Source organism: Hemitrygon akajei, chromosome 3 (genome assembly GCF_048418815.1).
Source record: "Hemitrygon akajei chromosome 3, sHemAka1.3, whole genome shotgun sequence".
Lineage (NCBI taxonomy): Eukaryota > Metazoa > Chordata > Chondrichthyes > Myliobatiformes > Dasyatidae > Hemitrygon > Hemitrygon akajei.
The window spans coordinates 165,253,608-165,265,988 of NC_133126.1; the positions used below are offsets into that span (position 1 = coordinate 165,253,608).

At 43.1% G+C, this 12,381-nt stretch overlaps 1 long non-coding RNA gene across 6 annotated transcripts in view; it reads left to right on the top strand.

Annotated features, from left to right (window-relative positions):
* Positions 1-12,381, top strand: part of LOC140725595 (uncharacterized) — an 85,675-nt gene that overhangs the window by 27,677 nt on the left and 45,617 nt on the right. The window lies entirely within an intron of this gene.

Consider the following 12,381-nt stretch of genomic DNA (forward strand, 5'->3'; position numbering starts at 1 on the left):
TGAGTGTGAATGACCTCATAGTGCTCTTTAGAGCAGCGCAGTTGTCTTAGTCTATTACTAAAAGTGCTCCTCTATTTAGCCAAGGTGGCTTGCAGAGAGTGAGAAATATTTGCCCAGAATTGTCAGGATTTTCCGTAGGGTCCTTTGTTCTACCACAGTCTCCAGTGTGTCCAGTTTGACTCCGATAACAGAGCCATCCTTTCTAATTAGTTTATCAATTACCCATGTTGATGCCATTGCTCCAGCACACTACCGCATAGAAGATGGTACTGGTAACAAAGGACTGGTAGACCATGCGAAGGAGAGGCCTGCATACTCTCAGGAAGTAAAGGTGACTCTGGCCCTTCTTGTACACAGCCTCTGGGTTGGTGCCCCATTCAAGTCTGTCATCCAGGTGCAGCCCCAGGTCCTCCACATCCATGTCCTCAGTAGTAACAGGGAGCGGTGCAAGTTTGGTCTCCCTAAAGTCCATCACCATTTTCTTTGTCTTACTGATGCTGAGCTGCAGATGTTTCAGCTTCCACCGTTTGACAAAGTCCTCCACCGGGGCCCTGTACTCATCCTCCCATTATACACCCAAAAATTGCTGAGTCATCAGAGAATTTCTGCAGATGACATGACTTTGTGTTGTATCTAAAGTGTGAAGTATACGGAGTAAACGGGGGGGGGGGGGGGGGGGGAGCCAGTACAGTCCCTGTGGGGCTCCAGTGCTGCTTATAGCCATGTGTGACACACAGCTCTGAAGCTGCACAAACCGGTCTGCCAGTCAGGTAGTCCGTTATCCAGAATTCGGCTCATACAGGAGAATGAGGAAGTGATAAGTAGGAGCTACAGGGAGATAGTCACCTCTAAGTTGCAGGAGGCAGATACCTGGATGACTTTCAGGAGACGAGGGGAAGGGAATAGGAAGCCAATGCAGAGTAATGCTGTGGCTGTTCCCCTCAATAATAAATATATTGCTTTGGATACTGTTGGGAAGAGAATGACCTAGCAGAGAGAAGCTGCAGCAACAGGGGTCTCTAGCACTGAGTCTGGCTATATGGCTCAGAAGGGAAGAGATGAGCTGTAGTGATAGGGGATTCATTGATTAGGGGAAAAGAAAGAAGGTTTTCTGTGGAAGAGAATGAGCTTTCTAGATGATTAGTGCGTCCCAGGTTCCAGGGTCAGACAAACCTTGGATCTAGTCCATGGCTTTCTTAAGTGTGAGGGTGAGCAGCCAGAGGTCATGGTCCATGTTAGTATCAGTGATATGGGCAGGATGGGTGATGAGGTAGTGTAAAGTGAGTTCAAGGAGTTAGGTGCTCAGATAGAGGACAGGAATTCCAGGGTGATGATCTCAGGATTGCTGGCTGTACAGAAAAAGGGAAGATCATACAGTTTAACACATGTCTAAGGAGTTGGGGCAGGAAGGAGGGTTTCAGATATTTGGATCATTGGGCTCTCTTCCGGGGAAGATACAAACTGTACAGAAGGGATGGTTTGCACCTGAAATGGAGAGGGACTAATATTCTAGTGGGAAGGGTTGATTGTGCTGCACAGGTGGTAGAGGTGGGCGGGGGGGGGGGGTTAAATTAGAGTTGCGGGAGGATGGGAACCAGAGCTCCAGAACAGATAATAGAGTGGTTATGGAGAAAGATGTTGATAATCCTACATACAAGGTCAGGAATCAAAAGGTTGAGCATAGTGGAGCTAACGTTCTGAGCTGTGTATACATCAATGCAATGAGTTTTATAGGAAAGGTGGATGAGCTTAGGGCATGGATCAGCATGTGGAATTAGGACATTGTAGCTATTAGTGAGACGGTTGCAGGAGGGGCAGGATTGGCAGCTCAATGCCCCAGGGTTCTGTTGTTTTAAACATGATGGAGCTGGAGGCATTAAAGGGGAAGGGGGTGACAGTACTCAGTCAGAACAGACTGGAGAGTGCGTCTAGTGAGGCTTTATGGGGAGAACTGAGGACTAAGAAAGGTATGACACACCGACGGGACAGTTTGTGGCTTTAATGGCAGAATGAGGTGGTGATAGGAGCTACAGAGAGGTAGTCACCCCTGACTTGCAGGAGGCAGGTAGCCTGTGTGACTTTCAGGAGAGGGAAAGGGAATAGGAAGGCAGTGCAGAATACCCCTGTGGCCATTCCGCTCAATAAAAGGTATAGAGGAGAAAATTGTAGAGAGATCACAGTCTGTTGCAAGAAGCATAAGGTTGTGATAGTAGAAGATTTTCATTTTTCTGGGACTCTCACACTGTAAAAAGGCTGGATAGAATAGAGTTTATCAAATGTGCTCAGGAAAGATTCCTTAATCAGTACAAAGAAGAGCCAACTAGAGCGTGTGTGATACTAGATCTTCTGTTAGGGAATAAGACAGGGCAGGTGACAGAAAGTTGTGGAGGGGAACACTTTGCATCTAGTGATCACAATGTCATTAGTTTCAATGTAATTATGGAAAAGGATAGGTTGAGTCACCTGGTTGGAGAAAGGCCAATTTTGATGGTTTCAGAAAGGATCTGGCAAGTGTTGATTGGGTAGTTTGATTTCTGGCAAAGGTGTACTTGGTAAATGGGAAGTCTTCAAAAATGAAATTTTGAGAATACAGAGTTTGTATGTTCCTGTCAGTAAGACAAGAGGGATCTGGGAATATAGATCCATAATCCTTGAAAGTGGTGTCACAGTAGATAGAGTCCAAAAGAGTGCCTTTGGCACGTTGACCTTCATAGATAAATGTGTTGAGTACAGGAGTTGAGATGTTATATTGAAGTTGTATAAGACATTGATGGGCCTAATTTGGAGTATTGTGTGCAGTTTTGATCACTTATCTAAAGGACAGATGTAAATAAGGTTGAAAGAGAGCAGAGAAAATTTACTAGGATTTTGCCGGAAGTTGAGGATCTGAGTTATAAGGAAAGGTTGAATAGGTTAAGACTTTATTCCCTAGAATGTAGAAGACTGAGGGGAGATTTGATAGAGATATACAGAATTATGAGGGATATAGATATGATAAATGTAAGCTGGATTTTTCCACTGAGGTTGTGTGAGACTGCAACTAGAGGTCATGGGTTAAGGGTGAAAGGTAAAATATTTAAGGGGAATATCTTCACTCAGAGGGTGGTGAGAGTGTGGAACAAGCTGCCAGCGCAAGTGGTGGATGCGAGCTCGACTTCAACATTTAAGAGATTTGGATAGGTACGTGGATGAGAGGGGTCTGGGAGCAGGTTAAAAATGGGACTAGGCAGATTAATGGTTCAGCACAGACTAGATGGGTTGAAGGGCCTGTTTCTGTGTGGTAGTGTCCTATGACTATGATTTCTATCCTTCCTGTACTGAGGCAACCAGAACCAAGGATAATATTCCAAGCAACACACACTAAACGCCGGTGGAACACAGCAGGCCAGGCAGCATCTATAGGGAGAAGCACTGTCGACGTTTCGGGCCGAGACCCTTCATCAGAATAATATTCCAAGTGTGGTTTAACCAGTTTTATAGAGCTGCTGCAACATTATTTCACAGATCTTGAACTCGATCCCCTGACTAATGAAGGCCAACATACCAAATGCCTTCTTAACCATCCTATCGACTTGTGCCGCAACTTTGACAGATCTATGGATGTGCTACGGATCCCTCTGTTCCTCCACACTGCCAAGAATCATGCCATTAACAGTTAATGGAAATAAACTGTTGATGTTTCAGGCCCAGACCCTTTATCAGGACTGGAAAGGAAAGGAGCAGAAGCAGAATAAGGTTGGGGGCGGTGAAAAGAACAAGCTGGCATGTGTAAGGCGAGATCAGGTGAGGAGGAAGGTAAATGGGAGGAAGAGGGGTGATAATGTGGGAGGTGATAGAAGAGGTAAAGGATTGAAGAAGAAGAAATCTGATAGGAGAAGACAGTGGAATAAAGAGAGGGAGATGATGGGAAAGTCATGAAGGTGGCAGAGTAGAAGAATGGATGAGGGAGCCACCAAATGGGGGGAAGAAAGAAAAATAAAAAAAACAAGAAGGATGTGGGGGAAACAGGGGAGCGGTTACTAGAAGTTAGAGAAATCAACGTTCATGCAATTAGATTGGATACAATCCAGATGGCAGCAAAGGAGGCCTTGGACAGTTATGTTCGTGTTGGTTTCTCAAACCAGGATAGCCACTCCCCTCTGTTCCCCCCCCACCCCCTTGGTGTTTTTCTTTCCCATTTTGGTGGCCTTCTCACCCCTTCTCTTCACTTCCACCACCCTCATGGTCTACTGGTCACTTCTTTTAGTTCACTGCCTCTTTCCATTTATTCCATTGTCCTCCTCCTTCTTTAGCCCTTTATCTCTTCTGTTTATCATCTCCCAGCTTCTCACAGCATCCCCCTTCCTGATCCACATACCTTCCCCTTCACCTGATCTCAGCTATCACCTACTAGCTTGTATTTTCTCCCCTTCCCCCTACCACCTTATTCTGGCTTCTGCCACCTTTCTTTCCAATCTTAATGAAGGGTCTTGATCCGAAGCATATACTGACAGAGCTGCTGAATTCCTCCAGCATTTTAATTCCAGAGGTGGGGCTAGAAATTCATTCACACAAGTAATGTGTGTGATTTAAAAAATGGATTAAGTAGAATATTTTTTTCTCTCATTTATTGATATCTTAGCACTAATTAGAGCACAAATCACTAACTTAAAGGCAACAAAATGCTAATTTCCTACATAGATGCTGCCTGATCTGTTGCATTTTGTGTGCATTGCTCTAAATTTCCAGTATCTACAGAATTTCCAGAGTTTATGATGTGCGCTAATTTAACTCCCTCATTTTTGTTGGATTTTAATTCTTCTTGGCACTTTTTCCAATATAAAATGTTCTCAAATTATGTCAACAGTGCAAAATGCAAAATACATCCAAAGTAAGATTTTCAGCCTCACTTGTTTGAAAGATAGCCAGTTTTTATTAACCTGATTTCCTCTGAAACCTTGCTATTTGAAGGGCCAAAACTCAAACTTTATTTTTTGTCCCCATTGATCTCTGACCTTATATAACCTCATATGGACACCTTGACAGGGTGATGCTAAGTTTCATGTGCAAGGCAGAACACACGATGAATATGAATTTTGATTTCTGCATTGCTGTTTATGTAGGAAAAAATATGTTAAGAAGATTGAAAATACAGCTGAAAAATGAAGCATTCAATTGTCATGTTGCTACAAAGGCACTGAGAATTCTGTGCAAAATACACTACTCTGGATAAATACAATTTTCAAATGTACTGTATAGCGTAGGGTTCTTATAGTTGTATTAATGAATTTTGAGTTCATCACTAGATCCATGAGATCATTGTTTGGTCAGCATGTTTTCAAACGGGACATACCAAATTAAATTGCATAACAAGTGGCCCAAATCAAATCATAACGTATTTAAGGGTATGGATGGTTATGGTCTGGGTGTAGGTTGATGGGACTTGGCAGTTTAAATAGTTTGGCATGCTCCAGATGAGTAGTACTTCTCTATGACTTTATAAGTTTTGATTGATATATTTGAAGACACCTTTCCAGTGAGCATATTTTGTTATCACTTATGCTGTTTAGTTGCTAGATCAATGCTTATTAATGACCATCTTAGATCAGGCCATATATAGGGAAGTGGTACAATAACACTCCAATAATCCGGCACTCTTGGACTTTGCTGCTGTCACATTAACAGACTTTATTGATTTATTGAATATTAATCTGATACTCAAACACACTTTGATTTCACTTTCTTACATGTTATGGTGCAGTGTAATACATTTTCCTGTGAGCCCAGTGTGTTTAAAGGGATCTCAGCTGTAGCCACAAACCTTCCCAAGTTATTGACTCGTGACTTTCCAGTTCATGATCCCCTCTCCACAACACAGCCAGCCCCAAAAGCACTCAGAACTACAGCCTCTGGCTGCACAGTTTGCTTGCACTCAGGACCCTGGCTCATCTCCCTGACTAACAAGTAAGACCAATGTTGAATATCAGAATTAGCAAACAAACAGATACCAGTTGCCTGTTTAACTGTTTCTTTATTCTTGCATTTGTATATGATGCATTTTACCAATGTAAATAAGTATCATTTAAGTTATCATGGAACAGATAATGGTGACGGGAAACAGAGTACAAGTGACCCCCATGTTGTGGGGATGATCCTTACTGTGACATTCCATAAACTAATACATATCATGACTTTCTATAACACAATCACACATCTGTGCGTTGAGAGAAATAAAAGTTGTATTTATGTGAAAAGAAGTAAATAAATTGATAATTGGTGTATTATCACATGTACCAAGATACAGTGAGAAACATTTTTTATTCATTTATGGGATGTGGGTGTCACCAGCTAAGCCAGCATGTATTGCCCATCCCTAGTTGCCCTTGAGAAGATGGTGATGAGCTGCCTTCTTGAACCGCTGCAGTCCCTGAGGTATAGGTACACCCACAGTGCTGTTAGGGAGGGAATTCCATGATTTTGACCCAGTGACAATGAAGGAATGGTGATATATTTCCAAGTCAGGATGGTGAATGACTTGGAGGGGTTTCCAATTGATGGTGTTCCCAGGTATCTGCTGTTCTCGTCCTTCTAGATAGTAGTGGTTGTGGATTTAGAAGGTGCTGCCTTAGGAACTTTGGTATGTTGTTGCAGTGCATCTTGTAGACAGTACACAGTACTGCAACTGTTCACTGGTGGTGGAAGGATTGAATGCTTGTGGAAGGGGTACCAATCAAGTGGGCTGCCTTGTACTGGTTGCTGTCAAGCTTCTTGAGTGTTGATGGAGCTGTACTCACCCAGGCGAGTGGCAAATATTGCACTACACTCCTGACCTGAGCCTTGTAACTGGTAGTCAGGCTTTGGGGAGTCAGGAGGTGAGTTAAACGCCTCAGGATTCCTAGCCTTTGACCTGCTCTGGTAGCCACGGTGTTTATATGGCTAGACCAGTTCAGTTTCCTGTCAATGGTAACCCCATCCCCACACCCCAGGATGTTGATAGTAGGGGATTCAGTGATGGTGATGCCACTGAATGTCAAGGGATGATGGTTAGAGCCTCTCTTGTTGGAGATGATTATTGCCTGGCACTTGTGTGGCTCGAATGTTACTTGTCACTTGTCAACCCAAGCCTGGATATTGTCCATTCAGATCTTTGCAAAACATATCTACATCAAGGTAGTATAAAGGGAAAAGCAAAAACACAATATAGTGTTACAGTTACAAAGAAACAGGTAAACAAATGAGGTGCAAGAGCTAGAATTAGGTAGATTGAGAGATCAGGAGTTCATCTTTAACATACAAGTAGTCCATTCAAGAGTCTTATAACAGCCGAAGCGAAGTTGTCCTTGAGCCTGCTCATGCATGTTATCAAGCTTTCGTGTCTTCAGAAGCAACACACACAGTATGCTGAAGGTATTTTGCAGGCCAGGCAATATCTATGGAAAAGAATAAACAGTTGACATTTTCCAGTCCTGATGAAGGGTCTCAGCTCGAAACATTGACTGTTTACTCTTTTCCATAGATGCTGCCTGACCTGCTGAGTTCCTTAAGCATTTTGTGTGTGTTGCTTTGGATTTCCAGCATCTGCAGATTTTCTCATGTTTTGTACCTTCTGCCTGATGGAAATGGGGAGAAGAGAGAATGACCAGAGCGGGATGTTTCTGCTTATGTTGGCTGCCTTCCCATGAGGGTGGGAAGTATAGGCAGAGTTAATAGAGGGGAGGTTGGTTTTCATGATAGACCGAGCTGTGCCCACAGCACTGCAATTTCCTACAGTCTTGAGCAGATTAGTTACCATACCATGCTGTGTTGCATCTTGATAGAATGCTTTCTATGGTGCATCTATAAAAATAAATACCACAAAAATGCATTTTTATTTCATATCTCAATTTTTTTAGCTAGTGATTTGTGAATTCTATAAGGGTGAATTTATGTTAGCCAAATGGCCCTAACAGGAGTGGGTGGGTTGCTCATAATGTAATTAACATCAAGTTGTTGAAAATCCTGGGGTTCTGTGGTAAACAAAAGTAATTTCAAAAACTTCGTATCATAAAGAGGAATCTAAAATGTATGACTGGATTCAGAAAAGGGTATAGTTCATAAAATTTATATCCCTATTTTCTGGAAACTGAAAATCCATAATATGGAGATGATTTCTACTGTATCCTGTATTTGTGGTCAAGGGAATCAACTTGACTTTCCATATTCTGTACAGAGACTTAAGTTCAATATTCAAGAATGGATTCAAGAGCAAAATAATAATGTGATAGTGATAGTGTGAAAATGTGATAGTGGACACCTGACTTATACAGTCAGTGGCCACTTTATTAGGTACACTTGTTAATGGAAACATTCAATCAGTGCAGTCACTCATGTGACAGCAACTCAATGCATAAAAGCATGCAGAGGCCAAGAGGTTCTGTTATTATTTAGATTAAGTATCAGAATGAGGAAGAAATCTGATCAAAGTGACTTTGACTGTGGCATGTTTGTTGGTGTCAGGCAAGGTGGTTTGAGTATCTCAGAAAATGCTGATCTCCTGGGATTTTCACGGAAGGCAGTCTTTACAGTTTTCAGAGAATGGTGTGAAAAAAACAGAGACATCCAGTGAGTGGCAGTTCTGTTGGTGAACCTGCCTTGTTATTGAGAGGGGTCAGAGGAGAATGGCCAGACTGATACAAGTTAACAGCAAGGTGCCATTAACTCCAATAACCACATGTTACAACAATGATGGTTGAGGAGCATTTCTGAACGCACAACAAGTCAGACTTTGAAGTGAATGAGCTACAGCAGGAGAAGGCCACAAACATGCTCAGTGGCCACTTTATTAGGCTGCTCCTGTACGCAGTAAAGTGGCCACTGAGTGTATAAATGAAATTTGTACGAATCTATTTCATGTAAATAGATCCACAAATGTTTTGTCTATCTCATTACTTAGTATGATGTTGTTGCTTTTCAACTTTATGCCTGATATCAGCTTCATTTTGTCAACCTTTGTAAGCAAAACATCCAATACTTAAGAATAGTAGTAGATCTTTACTTATCCAGTAGTTCAATTTTCAGGAGCTATGTTTCAGTTGAGTTATAAGCCACAAAGAGCTTTGCCAGCAGTTCTGGTAGGAACTGGTGATGCTTAGCTGTTGAAACTGAATTTATGGACACAAAGTTGAAGTGTACTGACAAGCTTAGAAAACCACGTCAGTCAGTTTTCTTGGAGGTCGGATTTCCAAGGAAATCTGTAAACAGAGCCCATTCTTACAAGGAATCCTTAGTATTTTGCTACTCATGAAATGGTATCTGCTGTGGACCTGTTGCTCTGGTAGGCAAAATGGAGTGGATTCCAGTTGTTTCTCAGGCATGTATTAATATGTTTCATTACCAACCTCTCAAAACACTTCATCACTATCAACGTAAATGGTACTGGGTGAAAATCATTGAGGCAGGTCACCGCTTTCTTCTTAGGCATAGGTATAGTTGAAGCCTGCTTGAAGCAAGTGGGTACTCCAGCTGCTGAAATGAGAGGTTAAAGATATCTGACCGCTCCAGCCAGTTGACCAGCATAGCTCTTTAGTACTGTGGTACCCTTTCTGGGTAATATGCTTTTCATGGGTTCACCCTACTAAAGGCTGCTCACACATCAGCTCAGAGACTTAAATCACAGCTTTATTGTGGGTTGTGGGAGTTCGTGATGGTTCCTCCATGTTTTGATGGTCAAAGTGAGCATAGAAGGCATTGAGCTCATCTGGAAGCGAAGGATTGTTCTCATCTATGTTGCTCGATTTAACTTTATAAGAGGTGATAGTATTGAAGCTCTGCCACAACTGTCGAGCATCCTTCACTGATTCAAGTTTAGTTCGGAATTGCCACTTCGCCCGTGAGACAGGCTTCCAAAGATTGTACCTGGACTTCTTGTAATTTTCTTGGTCACCAGATTTGAATGCCTCTGATCTGGCCGTCAGCAGATTGCAGATCTCATTGTTCATCCAGGGCTTCTGTTTAGGGAGAATTCGGAATGATTTTGTGGGTGCATGCTTGTCTATAACTGTTCTAATAAAGTTTGTGCCAACCGTTCAAATCCACAGATGAGTGGTTGAACACAGCCCAGTCCACCAACTCAAAGCAATCTTGTAGCTGCTCCTTTGCATCCCGCAACCACCTCTTTGTTCTAATCCCTGGAGCTTTGCTCTTTCGCCCCTGTTTGTATGCAGGTAGGAGAAAGACAGGCCAGTGATCCAATCTACCAAAATGCTGTCTGGTATGGAAAGGTAAGCATTCCTTATCTTGGTATAAAAGTGGTCTGGTGTGTTGGACCTCTGGTGTTATAGATTATATGCTGATGGTAATTGGGCAAGGTTCTCTTCAAATAAGCCTTGTTAAAGTCCCTGACTATAATTTGAAATGTGTTGGGATAAACTGCTTCTTGTTTGGAGACAGTATCATGAGGTATCTCAAGTGCTTGATTATAGTTGGGTGCTGGTGGTATGTAACCTGCGGTCAGGCTTATGGAGGAGAACTCCAGAGGCAAATAGACAGACACATTTGACTGTGAGGTGTTCAAGGTTGGAGGAACATGAGTTCGACAAAACTGCCACATAGGAGCACCACCAAAAGTTTATCATGACACGCACACCTCCACCTTTTGCCTTTTCCAAATCAGTAGTTTAGTCCACCCTGTAAATTGAGAAGCCTACGGATCTGTTGGCTGTACCTGATGTGCTGGGAGTAAGCCACATCTTGTTCAACCACAGAACACAACAATCTCTCATTTCCCTCTGATACACCATCTTCGCTCTCAGGTCCTCAGTTTTGTTCTCCAGTGACTGCATATTTACTAAAAAGATGCTGGGTAGAGGGGGCCTCATTCCTCTGCATTTCAGCTTGGCTTGGAGTCACCCCTTTTGCCTTCTTTCTGGTCATGGCAGTGAACCTTCATTTAAAGGTGCTCTACCTGCTTGGTCTGCTGAATCCTACTGAAGATCGTGAAATCTGCAGATCATTAAGTTGATTTAAAAGTACATTGCTTAAAGGGTAATTACATGTTCAAGTCAAGTCAGGTCAAGTCAAGTCAACTTTTATTGTCATTTCTACCATAACTGCTGGTACAGTGCATAGTAAAAATGAGACAACGTTTTTCAGGACCATGGTTTACATGACACAGTACAAAAAACTAGATTGAACTACGTAATTTAAAAAAAACACAGAGAAAGCTATACTAGACTATGGACCTACACTGGACTGCATAAAGTGCACAAAAAACAGTGCAGGCATTACAATAAATAATAAACAGGACAATAGGGCAAGGTGTCAGTCCAGGCTTCGGGTATTGAGGTGTCTGATAGCTTGGGGTAAGAAACTGTTACATAGTCTGGTCGTGAGAGCCCGAATGCTTCGGAGCCTTTTCCCAGATGGCAGGAGGGAGAAGAGATTGTATGAGGGGTGCATGGGGTCCTTCATAATGCTGTTCCCTTTGCGGATGCAGCGTGTAGTGTAAATGTCCGTGATGGCAGGAAGAGAGACCCCGATGATCTTCTCAGCTGACCTCACTGTCTACTGCAGGGTCTTGCGATCCGAGTTGGTGCAATTTCCGAACCAGGCAGTGATGCAGCTGCTCAGGATGCTCTCAATACAAACCCTGTAGAATGTGATGAGGATGGGGAGTGGGAGATGGACTTCCCTCAGCCTTTGCAAAAAGTAGAGATGCTGCTGGGCTTTCTTTGCTATGGAGCTGGTGTTAAGGGACCAGGTGAGATTCTCCGTCAGGTGAACACCAAGAAATTTGGTGCTCTTTACGATCTCTACCGAGGAACTATCGATGTTCAGCGGGGAGTGGTCGCTCCGTGCCCTCCTGAAGTCAACAACCATCTCTTTTGTTTTATTCACATTAAGAGACAGGTTGTTGGCTCTGCACCAGTCCGTTAGCCGCTGCACCTCCTGACTCATCGTTCTTGATGATGAGACCCACCACGGTCGTGTCATTGGCAAACTTTATGATATGGTTCGAGCTGTGTGTTGCAGCACAATCGTGGGTCAGCAGAGTGAACAGCAGTGGACTGAGCACACAGCCCTGGGGGGGCCCCTGTGCTCAGTGTGATGGTGTTGGAGATGCTGATCCCGATCCAGACTGACTGAGGTCTCCCAGTCAGGAAGTCTAGGATCCAGTTGCAGAGGGAGGTGTTCAGGCCCAGTAGGCTCAGCTTTCCAATCAGTTTCTGAGGGATGATTGTCTTGAATGTTGAACTGAAGTCTATGAACAGCATCCAATCGTATGTGTCTTTGTGAACGTATGTGAACGTATACAACGTATGTTGCAGATTGCAATGAGAGTAGTTCGAAAGGGGTATATTTAGAAGTATTGTATGTATCCTGCAGAATGTCACCCTGGTTCACCGGTGCCAGCTTGTCTCCCAG